Below are 14,126 nucleotides of genomic sequence, written 5' to 3'. Positions count from 1 at the left end.
CCTCTAAGTCGTGCCACGACACATGGGAGATATAGCCGCATTGTGGGTGTTACATTTCTCCCGTGACCTCAAGAACAAAAGTAACTAGTCACAAATAATAATCATGCTCAAGATCAGAGGGGTATTAAATAGCATATTGGATCTAAACATATAATCTTCCACCAAATAAACCATATAGTAATCAACTACAAGATGTAATCAACACTGCTAGTCACCCACAAGCACCAATCTATAGTTTCGGTAACAAGATTGAACACAAGAGATGAACTAGGGTTTGAGAGAAGATGGTGTTGTTGAAGATGTTGATGGAGATTGCCCTCCCCAAGATGGGAGAGTTGTTGGTGATGAAGATGACGATGATTTCCCCCTCCGGGAGGAAAGTTCCCCCGGCGGAATTACTCCGTCGGAGGGCAAAAGTGCTCCTGCCCAAGTTCCACCTCGAGGCGGCGGCACTCCATCCCGAAAGTCCTCTCCTTATTTATTTTCTAGGTCAAAACGACCTATATACAAGAAGATGGGCACCGGAGGTGGGCCTGGGTGAGCACAACCCACCAAGGCGTGCCTGGGCTCCCTGGCGCGCCCAGGTGGGTTGTGCCCACCTAGTGGGGCCCCTATAGGAGTTATTTGCTCAAATATTCCTTAAATATTCCATAAAAATCTCTATGAAGTTTTAGCTTGTTTTGAGTTGTGCAGAATAGGTAGCCTGACATAGCTTTTCCAGGTCCAGATTTTGTTGGAAATATGCCCTAGAGGCAATAATAATAAAAGCATTATTATTATATTTCCTTGTTCATGATAATTGTCTTTATTCATGCTATAATTGTGTTATCCAGAAATCGTAATACATGTGTGAATAATAGACACCAACATGTCCCTAGTAAGCCTCTAGTTGACTAGCTCGTTGATCAACAGATAGTCATGGTTTCCTGACTATGGACATTGGATGTCACTGATAACGAGATCATATCATTAGGAGAATGATGTGATGGACAAGACCCAATCCTAAACATAGCACAAGATCGTATAGTTCGTTTGCTAGAGTTTTCCAATGTCAAGTATCCTTTCCTTAGACCATGAGATCGTGTAACTCCCGGATACCGTAGGAGTGCTTTGGGTGTACCAAACGTCACAACGTAACTGGGTGACTATAAAGGTATACTACGGGTATCTCCGAAAGTGTCTGTTGGGTTGACATGGATCAAGACTGGGATTTGTCACTCGGTATGACGGAGAGGTATCACTGGGCCCACTCGGTAATGCATCATCATAATGAGCTCAAAGTGACCAAGTGTCTGGTCACGGGATCATGCACTAAGGTACGAGTAAAAGTGACTTGCCGGTAACGAGATTGAACGAGGTATTGGGATACCGACGATCGAATCTCGGGCAAGTAGAATACCGATTGACAAAGGGAATTGTATACAGGGTTGCTTAAATCCTCGACATCGTGGTTCATCCGATGAGATCATCGAGGAGCATGTGGGAGCCAACATGGGTATCCAGATCCCGCTGTTGGTTATTGGCCGGAGAGCGATCTCGGTCATGTCTACATGTCTCCCGAACCCGTAGGGTCTACACACTTAAGGTTCGGTGACGCTGTGGTTGTAGGGATATGTATATGCAGTAACCCGAATGTTGTTCAGAGTCCCGGATGAGATCCCGGACGTCATAAGGAGTTCCGGAATTGTCCGGAGGTAAAGAATTATATATAGGAAGTGCTATTTCGGGCATCGGGACAAGTTTCGGGGTCACCGGTATTGTACCGGGACCACCGGAAGGGTCCCGGGGGTCCACCGGGTGGGGCCACCTGCCCCGGGGGGCCACATGAGCTATAGGGGGTGCACCTTGGCCTACATGGGCCAAGGGCACCAGCCCCAAGAGGCCCATGCGCCTAGGGTTCAAGAAGGGAAGAGTCCCAAAGGGGGAAGGCACCTCCTAGGTGCCTTGGGGAGGAGGGATTCCTCCCTTGGCCGCACCCCCCCCCCCTAGGAGATTGGATCTCCTAGGACCGCCCCCCCTTGGACTCCCTATATATAGTGGGGAAGGAGGGCCTCTCATAACACATCTTTGGTGCCTCCCTCTCCCTCTCCAACACATCCTCCTCCTCCATAGTGCTTGGCGAAGCCCTGCCGGAGTACTGCAGCTCCACCACCACCACGCCGTCGTGCTGCTGTTGGAGCCATCTTCCTCAACCTCTCCTTCCCCCTTGCTGGATCAAGAAGAAGGAACGTTACGCTGACCGTACGTGTGTTGAACGCGGAGGTGCCGCCCGTTCGGTGCTAGGATCTCCGGTGATTTGGATCACGTCGAGTACGCCTTCCTCATCCCCGTTCTTTGAACGCTTCCGCGCGTGATCTACAAAGGTATGTAGATGCAATCCGATCACTCGTTTCTAGATGAACTCCTAGATGGATCTTGGTGAAACCATAGGAAATTTTTTGTTTTCTGCAACATTCCCCAACAGTGGCATCATGAGCTAGGTCTATGCGTAGTTCTCTTGCACGAGTAGAACACAATTTGTTGTGGGCGTTGATGTTGTCAACTTTCTTGCCACTACTAGTCTTATCTTGCTTCAAAGGTATTGTGGGATGAAGCGGCCCGGACCAACCTTACACGTACGCTTACGTGAGACCGGTTCCACCGACTAACATGCACTAGTTGCATAAGGTGGCTGGTGGGTGTCTGTCTCTCCCACTTTAGTTGGAGCGAATTCGATGAAAAGGGTCCTTATGAAGGGTAAATAGAAGTTGAAAAATCACGTTGTGGCTTTCACGTAGGTAAGAAAACGTTCTTGCTAGAACCCTACTTCAGCCACGTAAAACTTGCAACAACAATTAGAGGACGTCTAACTTGTTTTTGCAGCAAGTGCTTTGTGATATGATATGGCCAAAGTTGTGATGAATGATGAATGATATATATGTGATGTATGAGATGTTCATGCTATTGTAATAGGAATCACGACTTGCATGTTGATGAGTATGACAACCGGCAGGAGCCATAGGAGTTGTCTTTATTTTTTGTATGACCTGCGTGTCATTGAGAAACTCCATGTAAATTACTTTACTTTATTGCTAAATGCGTTAGCCATAGTAGTAGAAGTAATAGTTGGGGAGCAACTTCATGGAGACACGATGATGGAGATCATGGTGTCATGCCAGTGACAAGATGATCATGGAGCCCCAAGATGGAGATCAAAGGAGCTATGTGATATTGGCCATATCATGTCACTTTTATTATTTGATTGCATGTGATGTTTATCATATTTATGCATCTTGTTTACTTATAACGACGGTAGTAAATAAGATGATCCCTCATAATAATTTCAAGAAAGTGTTCCCCCTAACTGTGCACCGTTACGACAGTTCGTTGTTTCGAAGCACCACGTGATGATCGGGTGTGATAGATTCTACACATGCAAACACTTAGGTTGACTTGACGAGCCTAGCATGTACAGACATGGCCTCGGAACACAGAAGACCGAAAGGTCGAGCATGAGTCGTATAGAAGATACGATCAACATGAAGATGTTCACCGATGTTGACTAGTCTGTCTCACGTGATGATCGGACACGGCCTAGTTAACTCGGATCATGTTATACTTAGATTACAGGAGGGATGTCTATCAAAGTGGGAGTTCATTAAATAGATGAACTTAATTATCATGAACTTAGTCTAAAATATTTACAATATGTCTTGTAGATCAAATGGCCAACGTAGTCCTCAACTTCAACGCATTCCTAGAGAAAACCAAGCTGAAAGACGATGGCAGCAACTACACGGACTGGGTCCGGAACCTGAGGATCATCCTCACAGCTTCCAAGAAAGATTATGTCCTACAAGCACCGCTAGGTGACGCACATGTTCTTCCTGCAGAACAAGACGTTCTGAACGCTTGGCAGGCACGTACCGATGACTACTCCCTCGTTCAGTGCGGCATGCTTTACAGCTTAGAGCCGGGGCACCAAAAGCGTTTTGAGAGACACGGAGCATATGAGATGTTCGAAGAGCTGAAAATGGTTTTCCAAGCTCATGCCCGGGTCGAGAGATATCAAGTCTCTGACAAGTTCTTCAGCTGTAAGATGGAGGAAAACAGTTCTGTCAGTGAGCACATACTCACAATGTCTGGGTTACATAACCGCTTGACTCAGCTGGGAGTTAATCTCCCGGATGACGCGGTCATTGACAGAATCCTTCAGTCGCTTCTACCGAGCTACAAGAGCTTTGTGATGAACTTCAATATGCAAGGGATGGGAAAGACCATTCCTGAAGTATTTGCAATGCTGAAATCAGCAGAGGTAGAAGTCAAAAAGGAACATCAAGTTTTGATGGTGAATAAAACCACTAAGTTAAAGAAAGGCAAGGGTAAGAAAACCTTCAAGAAGGACGGCAAGGGAGTTGCCGCGCACGGCAAGCAAGCTGCCGGGAAGAAGCCAAAGAATGGACCCAAGCCCGAGACTAAGTGCTTTTATTGCAAGGAAAGTGGTCACTGGAAGCGGAACTGCCCCAAATACTTAGCGGACAAGAAGGCCGGCAAAACGAAAGGTATATGTGATATACATGTAATTGATGTGTACCTTACCAGTACTCGTAGTAGCTCCTGGGTATTTGATACCGGCGTAGTTGCTCACATTTGTAACTCAAAACGGGAGCTGCGGAATAAGCGGAGACTGGCGAAGGACGAGGTGACGATGTGCGTCGGGAATGGTTCCAAGGTCAATGTGATCGCCGTCGGCATGCTACCTCTACATTTACCTTCGGGATTAGTTTTAAACCTTAATAATTGTTATTTAGTGTCAGCTTTGAGCATGAACATTGTATCAAGATCTCGTTTAATTCGAGATGGCTACTCATTTAAATCCGAGAATAATGGTTGTTCTATTTATATGAGAGATATGTTTTATTCTTAATGAATCTCGAGCGTAATGCTACACATGTTCATAGTGTGAGTACCAAAAGATGTAAGATTGATAATGATAGTCCCACATACTTGTGGCACTGCCGCCTTGGTCACATAGGTGTCAAACGCATGAAGAAGCTCCATGCTGATGGACTTTTAGAGTCTCTTGATTACGGATCATTTGACACGTGCGAACCATGCCTCATGGGTAAAATGACCAAGACTCCGTTCTCAGGAACAATGCAGCGAGCAACCAACTTATTGGAAATCATACATACTGATGTGTGCGGTCCAATGAGTGTTGAGGCTCGCGGTGGCTATCGTTATGTTCTCACCCTCACTGATGACTTGAGTAGATATGGGTATGTCTACTTAATGAAACACAAGTCTGAGACCTTTGAAAAGTTCAGGAATTTCAGAGTGAGGTTGAGAATCAACGTGACAGGAAAATCAAGTTCCTGCGATCATATCGTGGAGGAGAATACTTGAGTCATGAGTTTGGCGCACACTTAAGAAAATGTGGAATAGTTTCACAGCTCACGCCGCCTGGAACACCTCAGCGTAATGGTGTGTCCGAACGTCGTAATCGCACTCTATTAGATATGGTGTGATCTATGATGTCTCTTACCGATTTACCGCTATCTTTTTGGGGGTATGCTTTAGAGACTGCCGCATTCACTTTAAATAGGGCTCCGTCGAAATCCGTTGAGACGACACCGTATGAATTATGGTTTGGGAAGAAACCTAAGCTGTCGTTTCTAAAAGTTTGGGGATGCGATGGTTATGTCAAGAAACTTCAACCTGAAAATCTCGAACCCAAATCGGAAAAATGCGTCTTCATAGGATACCCTAAAGAAACTATTTGGTATACCTTCTACCTCAGATCCGAAGGCAAGATCTTTGTTGCCAAGAATGGGTCCTTTCTAGAGAAAGAGTTTCTCTCGAAAGAAGTAAGTGGGAGGAAAGTAGAACCTGATGAAGTATTACCTCTTGAACCGGAAAATGGCGCAACTCAAGAAAATGTTCCTGAGGTGCCTGCATCGACTAGAGAGGAAGTTAATGATGATGATCAAGATACTTTTGATCAAGCTCCTACTGAAATTCGAAGGTCCATAAGGACACGTTCCGCACCAGAGTGGTACGGCAACCCTGTCTTGGAAATCATGTTGTTAGACAACGGTGAACCTTCAAACTATGAAGAAGCGATGGCGGGCCCGGATTCCGACAAATGGCTGGAAGCCATGAAATCCGAGATAGGATCCATGTATGAAAACGAAGTATGGACTTTGACTGACTTGCCCGTTGAGCGGCGAGCCATAGAAAATAAATGGATCTTTAAGAAGAAGACAGACGCGGATGGTAATGTGACCATCTATAAAGCTCGACTTGTCGCTAAGGGTTATCGACAAGTTCAAGGGGTTGACTATGATGAGACTTTCTCACCGGTAGCGAAGCTAAAGTCCGTCCGAATCATGTTAGCAATTGCCGCATTCTATGATTATGAGATATGGCAAATGGACGTCAAAACGGCATTCCTTAATGGTTTCCTTAAGGAAGAATTGTATATGATGCAGCTGGAAGGTTTTGTCAATCCTAAGAATGCTAACAAGGTGTGCAAGCTCCAACGCTCTATTTATGGGCTGGTGCAAGCATCTCGGAGTTGGAACATTCGCTTTGATGAGATGATCAAAGCGTTTGGGTTTACACAGACTTATGGAGAAGCCTGCGTTTACAAGAAAGTGAGTGGGAGCTCTGTAGCATTTCTCATATTATATGTAGATGACATATTTTTGATGGGAAATGATATAGAACTCTTGGACAGCACTAAGGCCTACTTGAATAAGAGTTTTTCAATGAAGGACCTTGGAGAAGCTGCATATATATTAGGCATCAAGATCTATAGAGATAGATCAAGACGCCTCATAGGTCTTTCACAAAGAACATACCATGATAAGATATTGAAAAGGTTCAATATGGATCAGTCTAAGAAGGGGTTCTTGCCTGTGTTGCAAGGTGTGAAATTGAGCTCAGCTCAATGTCCGACCACGGCAGAAGATATAGAAGAGATGAGTGTCATCCCCTATGCCTCAGCCATAGGTTCTATTATGTATGCCATGCTGTGTACCAGAACTGATGTAAACCTTGCCGTAAGTTTGGTAGGAAGGTACAAAAGTAATCCCGGCAAGGAACACTGGACAGCGGTCAAGAATATCCTGAAGTACCTGAAAAGGACTAAGGAAATGTTTCTCGTCTAAGGAGGTGACGAAGAGCTCGTGGTAAAGGGTTACGTCGACGCTAGCTTCGACACAGATCTGGATGACTCAAAGTCACAAACCGGATACGTGTATATTTTGAATGGTGGGGCAGTAAGCTGGTGCAGTTGCAAGCAGAGCGTCGTGGCGGGATCTACATGTGAAGCGGAGTACATGGCAGCCTCGGAGGCAGCACATGAAGCAATTTGGGTGAAGGAGTTCATCACCGACCTAGGAGTCATACCCAATGTGTCGGGGCCAATCAAGCTCTTCTGTGACAACACTGGAGCTATTGCACTTGCCAAGGAGCCCAGGTTTCACAAGAAGACAAGGCACATCAAGCGTCACTTCAACTCCATTCGTGAAAATGTTCAAGATGGAGACATAGATATTTGTAAAGTACACACGGACCTGAATGTAGCAGATCCGTTGACTAAACCTCTCCCTAGAGCAAAACATGATCAACACCAGAATTCCATGGGTGTTCGATTCATCACAATGTAACTAGATTATTGACTCTAGTGCAAGTGGGAGACTGTTGGAAATATGCCCTAGAGGCAATAATAAAAGCATTATTATTATATTTCCTTGTTCATGATAATTGTCTTTATTCATGCTATAATTGTGTTATCCGGAAATCGTAATACATGTGTGAATAATAGACACCAACATGTCCCTAGTAAGCCTCTAGTTGACTAGCTCGTTGATCAACAGATAGTCATGATTTCCTGACTATGGACATTGGATGTCATTGATAACGAGATCATATCATTAGGAGAATGATGTGATGGACAAGACCCAATCCTAAACATAGCACAAGATCGTATAGTTCGTTTGCTAGAGTTTTCCAATGTCAAGTATCCTTTCCTTAGACCATGAGATCGTGTAACTCCCGGATACCGTAGGAGTGCTTTGGGTGTACCAAACGTCGCAACGTAACTGGGTGACTATAAAGGTATACTACGGGTATCTCCGAAAGTGTCTGTTGGGTTGACATGGATCAAGACTGGGATTTGTCACTCCGTATGACGGAGAGGTATCACTGGGCCCACTCGGTAATGCATCATCATAATGAGCTCAAAGTGACCAATTGTCTGGTCACGGGATCATGCACTACGGTACGAGTAAAAGTGAGTTGCCGGTAATGAGATTGAACGAGGTATTGGGATACTGACGATCGAATCTCGGGCAAGTAGAATACCGATTGACAAAGGGAATTGTATACAGGGTTGCTTGAATCCTCGACATCATGGTTCATCGGATGAGATCATCGAGGAGCATGTGGGAGCCAACATGGGTATCCAGATCCCGCTGTTGGTTATTGGCCGGAGAGCGATCTCGGTCATGTCTACATGTCTCCCGAACCCGTAGGGTCTACACACTTAAGGTTCGGTGACGCTAGGGTTGTAGGGATATGTATATGCAGTAACCCGAATGTTGTTTGGAGTCCCGGATGAGATCCCGGACGTCACGAGGAGTTCCGAAATGGTCCGGAGGTAAAGAATTATATATAGGAAGTGCTATTTCGGGCATCGGGACAAGTTTCGCGGTCACCGGTGTTGTACCGGGACCACCGGAAGGGTCCCGGGGGTCCACCGGGTGGGGCCACCTACCCCGGGGGGGCACATGGGCTGTAGGGGGTGCGCCTTGGCCTACATGGGCCAAGGGCACCAGCCCCAAGAGGCCCATGCGCCTAGGGTTCAAGAAGGGAAGAGTCCCAAAGGGGGAAGGCACCTCCTAGGTGCCTTGGGGAGGAGGGATTCCTCCCTTGGCCGCACCCCCCCTTGGAGATTGGATCTCTGAGGGCCAGTGCCCCCCTCCCCTTGGACTCCCTATATATAGTGGGGAAGGAGGGCCTCCCATAACACATCTTTGGTGCCTCCCTCTCCCTCTCCAACACATCCTCCTCCTCCATAGTGCTTGGCGAAGCCCTGCCGGAGTACTGCAGCTCCACCACCACCACGCCGTCGTGCTGCTGTTGGAGCCATCTTCCTCAACCTCTCCTTCCCCCTAGCTGGATCAAGAAGAAGGAGACGTTACGCTGACCGTACGTGTGTTGAACTCGGAGGTGCCGTCCGTTCGGTGCTAGGATCTCCGGTGATTTGGATCACGTCGAGTACGCCTTCCTCATCCCCGTTCTTTGAACGCTTCCGCGCGTGATCTACAAAGGTATGTAGATGCAATCCGATCACTCGTTGCTAGATGAACTCCTAGATGGATCTTGGTGAAACCGTAGGAAATTTTTTGTTTTCTGCAACGTTCCCCAACAGATTTCCAGCTGCCGGAATTCTCCCTCTTTGTGTATACCTTGCATATTATGAGAAAAAGGCATTAGAATTACTCCAAAACGCATTGTTATGGATAAAAACATTGTAAATAATAGTAAGAAAACATGATGCATAATGGATGTATCAACAGCCGATATCAAAAACATTGTAAATAACAGTAAGAAAACATGATGCAAAATGGACGTATCAACAGCCGATATCTCAGGAGTATGATTACGCTAACCATGGACCGCAGGTGAACCAAGTCACAGCAGCAGCCAGGGGCCCCAGGATGATGGCCCCGCTGCAGGCGGACGAAACATACTGGGGGCTGCATGGGGGGAGCCTGGTGATAGGGCCTCCTCTGTGCCGCATGGAGCAGGTCGTCGCACGGAGGTAGGTCCCCTTTTGGGGAAGGCGTCGACGATCCCTTCTCCAGGCAGAGGGCCTGCGGTCGCTGGGGGCACCGCCAGCGTCCCCCTTGCCCCTTGGTCTCGTCCTGGTTTTCGAATGCCCCAACGATGGTTGGGGGAGGCGCGGGGCGGGGCCCTCGTCAGGCACCATGGAAATTCGTGCAGGTCTCCGCTCGTGACACTCTCACATAATAATGAGTTGGAGTTGTACACGCCCCGGAGTCTCCTGGGTGCCGCCCTTGGGCCTCACAGGGGATCCCACCCACGTCCAAGTGGAAGCACCATGCTCCGCGCTGGCCGTCGACACTATCCGCCAATGACTATGCCCATGCCCAGTGGAAGCACTTAGCTCTGCGCTGGTGAGAAGACAAGAAGACTAGCTAGGTGCCAGACGCGGCTGTTTGATTTCGCCCATCTTTCTGTAACCCAACTTTCCATCTTTTGGAATGAGATTTGGAGTTTCTTGCGTTTGTCAAAAAATAAAACGGGGGAGTTTTTTCTTAGCTCGTGGTGATTTCTTGCTTTCTGGCTTCGTGCTTGAAGAGTAAGGCTCATGCCTGCTACCCCCCTGTGAGCGCCCTACGAGCGGGGGCTGGGCGTTGCATGCATGCGTCGAGCATGCTCGGACTAGCCCAAGCGACACCGAGGCCCCCTCGGGATCAAGAATGCAACTGTCGCAGGACCGCTGCGTGCATACCTTGCCATAATCCGGCAATCGGCTCCACGCGAGGCCCTCTTGGACGAGCCAGCATGCTCCTCAGGAGGGCTAAAACCTCGCGAGCCCTCAGAGGGCTCACCTCAGGAGGAGGGCGCCCCTACAGCGACAGGGCTTGCTTGGGCCCCACGAGACCGGAGATAAGTCGCGACAACTACCCCCCCCCCCCCAGGTCCACGGTGACACGTTCCAAATCCTATTTCAAGGCATATTATCATTTCATACATTATAAGGGGCTCCCCCTTCAAAAATGCATTCACACCCCGCAGGGCCGTGCCCGAAGGTTTTTCCATACAGGTCAGGGCAAAAGGGAAATGCAGGCCTAGCTGGATGTGCTGCTTCTGGCGCCGTCCTCATCGTCTTGATTCGTGCCACCTGCGCTGTCGCTGGCATCGTCCTCATCATCTTCATCCGCACCGCCCCCGTCGGCCACAATCACAGCCACGTCGTCCTCAGGAGCGAACTCCGCGACCAGGTCATCCACATGGTCATCCACCCAGAATGCCAGATTGCCCTGGATGACCCGGGGCACGGGGGCTATCACGGCACTGAAGTCAAAATGGGAATCGCGGTTGAGAAGGTGACTGAAGACTCGTGAGAATGCACGCCCAAGAAGGCCCGGCTTCTCTCTTGGACGAGCTGGCGAGCCCTCGTGGCCCGGTCCTCCGGGCGGGTCATGATCTGGGTGAAGAAGCAGAGGTGGCTGGCGTCGTTGTCCTCGTACGGATGGGTGACACTCTCCTCGCAGATGGTATCCAAAGCGCGGTTGGCCCTGACCCTAAGGTTCTGGAGCATCGAGCAACGCTCGCGCTGCATCGTCCGACGGCGGCACGCCTCATTCTCGGTGTGCTCCGCACGGGACGCAACATCCTCGACCTGCTATTGTAGTGAAGACAGGTCGGTTCGAGCGGAGGCCAAGTCGGCTTGAGTGGAGGCCAGAGCCTCCTTGGTAGCCCTCTCGCGCTGCTCTACCATGTCCAGCTTCGTCCTGAGGGTGGTGGTCCTGCCCTCAAGCTCGGCCTCCAGGAACTCCGATTTCTGGCGGTACTCGTCGGCAAGAGCCGCGCGGATCTTCGCCACCCTTTGGTCGACCTCCTGCTGGACCCTAGCCTCCCGAGTGGCAACGACATCCTCAGCCATGGCTACCTAGCGCTCCCTCACCTCCAGTCGCTCGAGCTCCAGGCTACGCTCCAAGACCTCCAGCGCCAGCGTCTCCTCGCATTCCTGGACCTCCTTCTCATCGGCGGGGGGCTTGCTCGACGGTGCTGCTAGGGTAGCCCTGCGCGCCTGGAGCTGGCATTCGAGGACGGCATTTGAAGCTTGAAGCTCTCTCTCCTACTCCTTAGCCACTTCGCGACGGCAGTCAGCGTCCCTGGCTTCCTCCTAAGCATGGGCACAAGCCTCGCAAGAGTCTGCGAGGGACACCGCGGCGCTCGCGCGGGCGCGCTCGTGCTGCAGATGCCCAAGGTTGACGGCGACCTTTAGCTGGCGCCACTCGTGTGCCAAGCGGAGGCCCTCTATTGGTGTCAAAACCGGCAGATCTTGGGTAGGGGGTCCCGAACTGTGCGTCTAGGCCGGATGGTAACAGGAGGCAAGGGACACGAAGTTTTACCCAGGTTCGGGCCCTCTCGATGGAGGTAAACCCTACGTCCTGCTTGATTAATATTGATGATATGGGTAGTACAAGAGTAGATCTACCACGAGATCAGAGAGGCTAAACCCTAGAAGCTAGCCTATGGTATGATTGTTCTTCTGTATGTTGTCCGACGGACTAAAACTCTCCGGTTTATATAGACACCGGAGAGGGTTAGGGTTACACAAAGTCGGTTATAATGGTAGGAGATCTGCATATCCGTATCGCCAAGCTTGCCTTCCACGCCAAGGAAAGTCCCTTCCGGACACGGGACGAAGTCTTCAATCTTGTATCTTCATAGTCCAGGAGTCCGGCTGAAGGTATAGTCCGGCCATCCGGACACCCCCTAATCCAGGACTCCCTCAGTAGCCCCTAAACCAGGCTTCAATGACGACGAGTCCGGCGTGCAGATTGTCTTCGGCATTGCAAGGCGGGTTCCTCCTCCAAGTACTTCATAGAAGATTTTGAACACAAAGATAGTGTCCGGCTCTGCAAAATAATTTTCCACATATTGCCATAGAGAGAATAACATTTACACAAATCTAATCTATTGATGTATTCCGTAGTGCGACACACCACGGCCAAGCCTTTATCCGAGTCGTTTTATTATCCCACCTCAGCGCGTCATGTGAGGCGGTTTCCTTGGCACGTCTTGTTAAAGCAGAGATCGTGTCCCCTTATTCCTGGATTCTCATCAATACGGGCGTGGGTAACCCAACCGCTTCTAGGACTCCTAGATTATAGGCAAGTCCAAACGGACACGAAGAGGACGCTTGATATTCACCCTCTTTATAAAGGGGACAAGGCTTTTATTTTTCCCTCTCGTGCTCAATCGAATCCTTCCCCCACCTCAAGCTCAAATGCCCGAAGTTCAGGTCAGGTGCTCCGAACCTTCAGTCATGTCCAGATCTAGCCTTCAAGGCCGATGGGTGTCTTCCTCCGTCATAGAAGAAGACATCAAAAAGTTGAGGGAGGCCAGATATCTGACCGCCGAGATTTTACATCGGCTGCCTCCCCGAGGGCAGGCCGTCCCCACCCCTGAACCCAACGAGAACGTCGTGTTCGTCTCCCACTTCCTCCGAGGTCTAGGACTTGCTCTGGATCCTTTTGTCAGGGGTTTGATGTTTTATTATGGGCTAGACTTCCATGATCTAGCTCCAGACTCCTTTCTTCATATCACGACATTTATTGTCGTGTGCAAGGCCTTCCTCCGGGTTACCCCTCACTTTGGCCTATGGCTCAAGACCTTTGAAGTAAAGCCGAAGATGATCGAGGGGCAACATGCAGCGTGTGGAGGTGCCTCAATACGCAAGATGAAGGGAGCTCCGTGGCCCAAAGGTTCCATCCCAGAGGTGTCTGAATTGTGGCAATAGGAGTGGTTCTACATCACGGCTCCTAGAAGTGCCAAGTGAGCGGCCGCCCCTGTTTTCCGCTCGGGCCCTCCACCACAATTGATGTCATGGATCAGCAGAGGTCTGAGCTGGGGTCTAGCCAAGGACGTGCCTATACTGCAAAGCTGCATTCGAGATCTCTTCAATGGAGATTTCAGTTTGGTTGCGGTAATACAAGTTATGCTGGTTTGTCAAGTCCAGCCTTGCAAACGCCGGCCTCTTCGCCTGTGGGAGTTCAATCCCGAGGGACCGCGTGTCATTCAAAATTTTCTCGGCCTGACGCACGAGGGGATGTACAAGTCATTCTTCGGACCTCAGGTGGAGTGTCCGGAAATCACCGAGGACGTGGGCCTGAGTAGTAACCGCGCCGCCGAACAGGTAAGGCATCTTCCGGCCGAACATACTATCTCTCCTTTGCTACGAAGTTATTTCTGAGAGTTCACTTTTTGACCAGGACTGGCTAACAAAGGCGAAGTTGATTCGGTGTTCGGCCCCCCTCCCTGAGGGTTTGGAAAATCCGGTATTGGAAAAGGTGCTCCAAACCGCACCTTGCCCGGAG

This window comes from Triticum urartu, chromosome 6A (assembly GCF_056163025.1).
Source record: "Triticum urartu cultivar PI428250 chromosome 6A, HENAU_Tu73, whole genome shotgun sequence".
Taxonomy (NCBI): Eukaryota; Viridiplantae; Streptophyta; class Magnoliopsida; order Poales; family Poaceae; genus Triticum; species Triticum urartu.
The sequence above is the reverse complement of the archived record's forward strand: the minus strand, read 5'-3'. Positions refer to the sequence as shown.